Below are 7894 nucleotides of genomic sequence, written 5' to 3'. Positions count from 1 at the left end.
TTTTATAAGCGGGGTAGTTATTTTTATGTTTGTCTGATTTATTTTTAAGATATTTAACATAGAGTTTTTGTTTTATTTTTGAGGATTTTTTTATTCCTTTAGTTATTTTTTGAGCGTCATATTGAAACAGTCATTGGTAAGAACGTTGTCAATTAAGGAGAATGAGAACTCTATAGTTCTGGTGGGTTTATTTATAATAGGTACTGTTCCCGTTTCAAATAAATGGTTATAAAACTTTGTAATGTTTTGTTTTTCATTGTACTGGAAACAGTCTAGGTTGATACCCCCTAGTATATAATTTTTTTTCTTTTCATGACTAGCTTTTTCTATTATATTATGATCAAGATAATTGCTTAGGTACTCAGTTCTTCCAGTTGGTGGCCGATATTTTAACCGTTAAAATCTCAATATTTTCATCAGAAAGACTCATTTCGCTTTTAATATTATTTGCAATGTTTTCTTTTTTGTTAAAAGTAACTCCTCCTCCACGCTTATTAAAATTACGCTTTAAAAACACTGTATTAAACTCTGTAAGATGGAGATTAGAGTTCGATTTAAAATCTTCTTCTGTACACCAAGTTTCAGTTAAACAAATAACGTTAAAAACAATATTCCGTTTGACAAAATATTCCGTTTGACAAATCATATTTAAAAAGCTATCAAAATTTTTTTTTAAACTTCTAATTTTGTGATTAACTGATATTATGGATTATATTAAAATAATCACGATTATCATTTTTTAATATGCTTTTAATTTTATCTTTATCTAAAAGTAAGAGCGTTCGAATTTTGATCCATTTATCTCATTATAATAATTAATATCTGGATCAGATTCATAGTCTAATTTGAGAGTATTGGTGTCAAATAAATTCGGTATTTTTTCAAAATCATTCTGATAAGTTGAATCCATTTTGTATGTTTTTGTTATTTTGAAAATATTCAAAAGTTTTGTATGCATCAGTATATATGTATGCACACATAAATGTGTACATATTACATACATATATACATAAAAATGTCAAATTTGAATTATCATTTTTTTTTTTTTTTGATAATCAGATAGTCTTTTCGAAAGACTTGGTGAATAATTTATTATATACCACTTTGGCAAAATTACCTGACGAACGTATTTCTTTGGCTTTAATAAATAATTGCTTATGATCGTTCACTAAAATCTTCATTGATGTAAATCTTTTCGTTCCACAGTTTTAGCTTTTTATAATTTTCTAGTATATTTTCACGATCTTTATAATCTAGAAATTTAACTACAAAAGTTCTTCTTGTTATGTTGCCGTCTTCGTTTTCTTTCTTCCCCGTTCTGTGCGCGCGTTCCATATATTCTGTGCGCGCGTTCTATATCTTCTGTGCGCGCGTTCTATATCTATATCTTCGGGTGGCATTTAAAAAAAGGAAGATGAGGAAATTTTGAAAAATACCTTTAAAATACCAACAATTTTAAGACATTATGAATAAATTAAATACAAATATATAACTAAAACATATAATTTTTATAAGTACTAAGTTAATATGTTTATTTAAAATAAAAATAGTCCAAAGCATTTTTTAATTGAAAAAAGTTATGTAGATTTCAAGGTTAAGTATTTTTGAAAAAAAAAAATTTGCGCAATTTTAAAGTCATTCTAGCAAGGTTGCCTTCATCTCTAGTAATTAAGCGGATACATTTTTGAGTAGAGTAAAGCACCTATGTTTCAATAATAATAAAGTAAAAAAAAGTTTAGAAGATTTGAGTTATTTGGGACTTTTGGCCACGGAAAAAAAATTCGAGCCCACTTTTTTCGTTATTTATGGGTTTTTATTAGATTTTTAATTGCAGTAATTACTCTGAGAAATCTTTTTACAGAATTCCTTAGGTTTTAAACCATATTAAATCAGTAATTTAAAAAAATATAAAAATTTTTGTAATCTTAGTTGCGTTACATATTGTTTTAGTTTTACTCGGTCAAGTTTTTGCTTTTTTAAGTTTTTAAAAAACCACAAGTAAAAACATAAATAAAATTTCAACAACTGTCGTCTTTCTAAAGTTGTGCTACTACCAGTCCTTACTACATTTCTAAACATTTATAATAAATGTATTGCGCCGAATATTTTACTTTTTAATGATGCGCGTGTTTTTGTATGTATGTGCCTGTTCATATTTATGAATGTGCACACCGTTATAGATATTTATACGCATTCACTGTATTCGTTTAAAAATAACTTGTGCTAAACTTCATGCTTTCATTACGCGAGTGCGAAAAAATATTTATATATGTTGGCGTTATATTGCAGTTTATGTATAGCCAATATTGTACCCACATTGCGTCAATGTTGCTTGCTACTAGGGTAACAGGTTAAACTTGTGAGACTGTTCAAAGTAAAACTTGAAATTTGTATTGCATCAAGAATTAGAAATTTTTCTGTATCAAGGTAACCCACCCATGGGAAAATTTACAAACTAATATTAAACTTTAAAAATCTTTTAGTATATAAAAGCATCGTCTGTGTTCAAAACTTTAATAAATGTTTTTAAATGTACTTTTAAATAAAGTTTCTAGCCATAAAATTAAAAGGATATATAATTAAAGTAGTTATAAACATATATGCCTATCATAATGGACGTAGAAGCTATATTGGTCATAATATTTAATATTGAAAAGATTAATCAGATAAAAAGTAAAACTTATCAATAAATGTAAATTTAATATTAAAAAAGTAGTTAATACTTTATCAATATACCTCCATTAGAGGTAAATTTGACACAAATACTTTATTACTACATTTTTTATTTATAAAAATTCATTCACATTTAAATTACATAATATTTTATTATACTATTCAACATAATAGGACAATGATAAGACAAAGATATATAATGAGTGTTTTTATGATACATCATTTCGAATATATTCGTGGCTATATTTAAGTTTGTATTTTTCCAGTGTTTAACAATTTCTTTTCTAAAAATAATATAAAAACTAAAAAAAATGTTATATATTTTTATGTTCAAATTATAATATAAAATTTGAATACAAAGTTCTTGTAGTGGAAACTTTAAACCCGAACCCTCAAAAACACAATCCGGCAATAGGAAATAAAATGCATGTTGAAATATTTAAAAGAATGACACAAAAAATTATTGGCAAAAAGCATTAAATCATCATATTAATATGGAATTGTTCTAAACGGAACACTCATTATCTAGTATGATACAAAAAAAGATTTAAAAGCTTTTTTAAAACAGAAATACTATCTTCTTCAAAATAAAACTTCTTTTAAAAAAACGATTCTTGCCAGGAGCAATAACAACACTTTGCTTGTTTGGAACCTTGTTTTGAAGTTGATGGTGCAGTGTTGTGTATTCTTTATAGAGATTCAAAAACATTCGTTTTAAATCATTTTATCCAGATAAAAACTTGTAAAATTAAGAATCATAATGGATAAAATATTATAAAATAATGTTAAACAGTTAATAATATGTTAAACTTTATTATAAATATAATATAATATTATATATATAGTACATAAAGTTGTAACTTTTCAAATCCATGTATAAATTTTGACCACGCTGTATCATATCTCTTCTAACTCTTTTTGTATAAAGGGTTTTTCAACTAAGAATTTATTATGATATCCTAGTGAAAAAAAAAACGCATATCCAACCTCCTTTGGACTCCATTTTGGTTCCCATAAATCCCATACAGTACCCGAATAGAACCCATGTAGAACATGCTTTTTTTTCCTCTGATATGTTTTTGTTTCCATCATGTCAATGTATTCTTTACTTCACTGCAATTGCGCCTTAGTGTATCTACTTAAAAATGCTTCAACATATATGCGGGAAAAATTGAGCATACAAATACCATAATTGTTTGCTTAATTTTGCTTGTCAATGGCAGGTGAGATGAATTTCTTAACTATATTACAACCTTTTAACTATAAATTTCGATAAATTAATAATAATAAATTAGAAAACATGATGAACTGTAACTACTTTTTTTTTAATTTTATAAATTTTTTATTTTTTTAATGCGTATCTACAAAAAAAAAAGTTCCACTTCGCAATACATTTAACTACGCTGAAATAATTCTTACCTGTCATATTCTTTGTAGTACAAATATACCAAATATTGCTCAGCAGAAAGTTGCGAAGGGTGTTTGTTCCCCAATGTAAACATATCCTCTTTTGGAGTATATTTCTCGACGTTATTTCGGCTTGGTGATTTTGTAATATGAATTCAGTAAAATCACCTAAACATTTTGTTTAGGTGATTTTACTGAACTCATATCGTCATTTTGTCTCTAAAAGAGCAAAAAATATTTAGCAACAATACTTTTACAATACTAATACTTTTACCAATAACTAATACTTTTTTAAGATTTAGTTTTTAAATATTGAATACTTAAAATTAAATTTTTTTAAAGTAACCAAAGTAAACATATTCTATTGTGGAGTATTTTTTTACTTTTTATTATAATTTAGGTTCGCTGACTTTGTGTACATAATTTTGATTTTTCATATCATCATTAAGTCTTGGAGAAAAAAAAGTTTTAAATAACATAGCTAATAATATACCTAACTTAACTAAAAAACTAAATTCAGATTCTTGAACTTTGAACTGGATTTTAACAAACAGTTGATCGAATTATTTAACGAATAGTGGAGCAAATAGAAAGTAGTACATTTATTGAACAAAATTTTATGAGTACAGAATACTCGATGAACTTTGTAACCAAAGCTTAACTAATATTCAGAATTTAGCTTCGTTTAAACTTAATCTGCGAAGTCAAACAATCTTTGCCAGCGCTAAGCTACAACCTGACTATACATCGTCGTCAGAGCATCGTAACAAACTCACAACAACTTTCTAGCCTTTTAATTTTTTTATATATTGAAGATACTAAGCATGTTAAGCTGTTATTTAAGCTAAAAAACAAAAAACAAAAAAAGTTTTATGCAAACGCATATTTGTTTTGTACAATTGTTTTATTGATAAAGAAAAAATCTTTTCCGTAGAGTTTTTTAACTTTAAGTTTCACAAAAACAAAAAAAAGAAGATATTTCAACAAGTTACTTAAAACTTTATTTGCTTTATTAATGTTAATAAAACTGTTAATAAACTAACTAAAAGTAAAAGAACAAAAATGAATTAAATGATGATGAAACTGAATAAGATGATATTTAAGAATATGAGAATAAACAAGAAGATCTTTCTATTTATTTAACGGTATTACACATTTAATACAGGGCGCAAAATACGTTTCGTCTTTTGCGCCCTGTACAACGCTTCAGTGTAAAATATAAAAGAAAAAAATATGACAAAAGAAGACTTATTTAAATCTGGCTTTTAGATTAGATATGGTCAATGTAAATTAAGTAATATTAAAAACTTTAAAAAAAAACTACTATATACAGTATTTAGCTTAATTACATTTCACTTTATGAATTATATTATAAAAACAGGTACAGAAAGATCAAATACCTTTTATCAGATATTAAGTAGAGTAGTCGATTGGTCCAATATTCGACTGGTTGGTGGGGCTTTGCGTACAGTCCTCCTTTAAATGTGAAAAAAATATGTATTATATATAGATGCAAAAGTTCAATATTATTGACATTTTGCATCTATATATAATACATAGACATAGTATTTAAAATAGACATGCAAAAGGTCAACAAAAAACAAAGTAAGCGCATTTTTTATGAAAGTTTAAACATTGATTTTACGTAATATTTATTTTTGAGTATTATAAATAGAAAAGGTTTATTAAATATTATAGATTGTATATGATTTATAAAAAACATGCGCAATAAAAGTTAAAACAGAGTTTCAACAAAAATTGAAGGGCTTATTGTGAAACAATGACAAACCACAATTTTTTCAAAAATGAGTTCTTATCATTTTTATAATCATAAATAGAATACGCAATAGCCAAAAATATATTAAGGCATAATTCTTAAAATTGAAGCTATAATTATAAAATCATCTTACTGAAAGCACTGATTTTATAGATTTAAATAAAACTTAAAAGTCATTTTTCTCAAATATTTGTTTTTGTGGCTTGGCATTGTTTCACAATAAGCCCTTCAATTATAAAACTATTTCTAAATTTGTACCTGGCCAAAGATTCTGGACAAAACACGAAATAATAAAAGGTATTGTTCACGTAATCGCAATTGAACTGCCTAATAACTTGCTTATAAGCAACGTCGACAGCATTTCTTTAAAACTTCTTGTGATCTCTTTAAAACTTCTTATATAACTTTTCATATTATATTTTACCAACATTGCTTTACATTATTTATTTGTTGAAATTCTTTTTTTCCGAAGATGTTAACTATTTTGAATTTATTCTTTATAAAGTCGTATTTTCCTTTAAAAGATCGAAAAATATTTTCAAAACTCATTTTAAAAATCCTTAAACGTTAATAAACACTGTATAGTGCAAACGTTAGTAATCACTGTATAGTGCAAGTCACAACAAACAAACTTAGCGACGTCAGATCAAGAAAACTAGATAAAAAAAAAATCTAGAGATCGTGATGTCTAAACTTATCTAGTAGTATAGCTCAGTTCATTCCAGCCAAGAATACGTTTGTTTTAAAAATACGCTAATACGTATTTTTGTAAAAGATTTTCGCGTTGTTATGCTTCTCACAAATATGTGGTGTCATTCACACATTATAACACAAATCTGAATAAATATACAAGGATAAGGTCAAAAAATTTTTTGAACAAAAGTATATAACAAAGAACAAATATTTGATATACTGATTTTAGAGACTGTTAATGTCTATAGGTGTGAGGGTGTAGTGCATAAGTATGTACCGTTTGGTCGTCTCGTATGGTCTCGTTATGTTTTCGTTCACTTTCAAATCGGGTGAATAGAAAGTTAAACACACTCACTCCGTGCACTTATGGGCTAGCACTCAGAGCCAGACGTAAGATCTACAGAATGGATTTCAATTGATCGAATGCACACATTAGTCACCGTAGGCCACAAGCCATCACTCTTAGCCAAAAGAGCTTCTGCCCCAAGGTGGTGTGTAATGATGTGTTATAGAGTGAGATTTTAGATCCGAGCACATAGTCAACGAGCGCTGATCTGAAGTGCATTGTGGAGCTTTAGAATGTACGTGTACGTGAGTGTCAGCGTGGTCATTAGGTTATTGAGCGCCGTAACCACATCCGGCGGGATAGCCTAATGTCCGTTTTGTCGTTGTGGTGTACATTGGAAAAAGTCGGGGCTCACCAGCCACAATGAATAAATTTGTTTGTTTATGCAACACAATGGTCGCAAAAAGTGACTAACGGAACCGTCCAGTTACGTATACCTGGGAGTTGTGAAAATAGAAGTAGATTGTAGATGATGTCATTGGGTGAGAATCATAAATGAAAGACTATTTTGTAGGAGGAATAAAATTTTAGGACTCAGGAATAGGGTTAACAGTAACTCACGCTCTAGTTATCTTAAACAAATGATAAAACAATGGTCTATGATAAAACAAGTCAATATAGATCCGCTGGTTTATTAATGGCTAAAATTATCGCAACATACAAAAACAATAAATAATAAAATAAAATAAGTAGATAACAAAATATTAGGTTAAATGATAAAAAGTAATAGTTCGGGCAATATAAAAAAAAAAATGAGCTAATAAATGTGCTACTATTTATGGTTTAAACTCTAGCTAATAAATTAAAAACTGATAATCACCTGTGTGATATCTGGCATTTAGATTAGATATGATCCATGTAACTTAAGTAATATTAAAAATGCATAAAAAAAACTACAATAGAAAGTATTTAGCTTAATAACTTTCCACTTTATGAATTATATTACAAAAATAGGTACAAAAAGTTCAAATACCTTTTATTAGATATTAAATAAAGTA

General features: G+C 27.2%; 1 long non-coding RNA gene across 1 annotated transcript; it reads right to left on the bottom strand.

Moving 5' to 3' along the window:
* Positions 1-2749: 2749 nt before the first annotated feature.
* Positions 2750-6479, bottom strand: LOC136084274 (uncharacterized). The gene is made up of 4 exons (XR_010640445.1): positions 6116-6479; positions 5481-5556; positions 4093-4299; positions 2750-2957 (listed from the first exon to the last, which is right to left on the bottom strand). It is a non-coding gene; the product is annotated as an uncharacterized LOC136084274 (long non-coding RNA).
* Between the last annotated feature and the right edge of the window lie 1415 nt (positions 6480-7894).

This window comes from Hydra vulgaris, chromosome 08 (assembly GCF_038396675.1).
Source record: "Hydra vulgaris chromosome 08, alternate assembly HydraT2T_AEP".
NCBI lineage: Eukaryota > Metazoa > Cnidaria > Hydrozoa > Anthoathecata > Hydridae > Hydra > Hydra vulgaris.
This window is presented reverse-complemented; position numbering and strand designations above follow the sequence as displayed.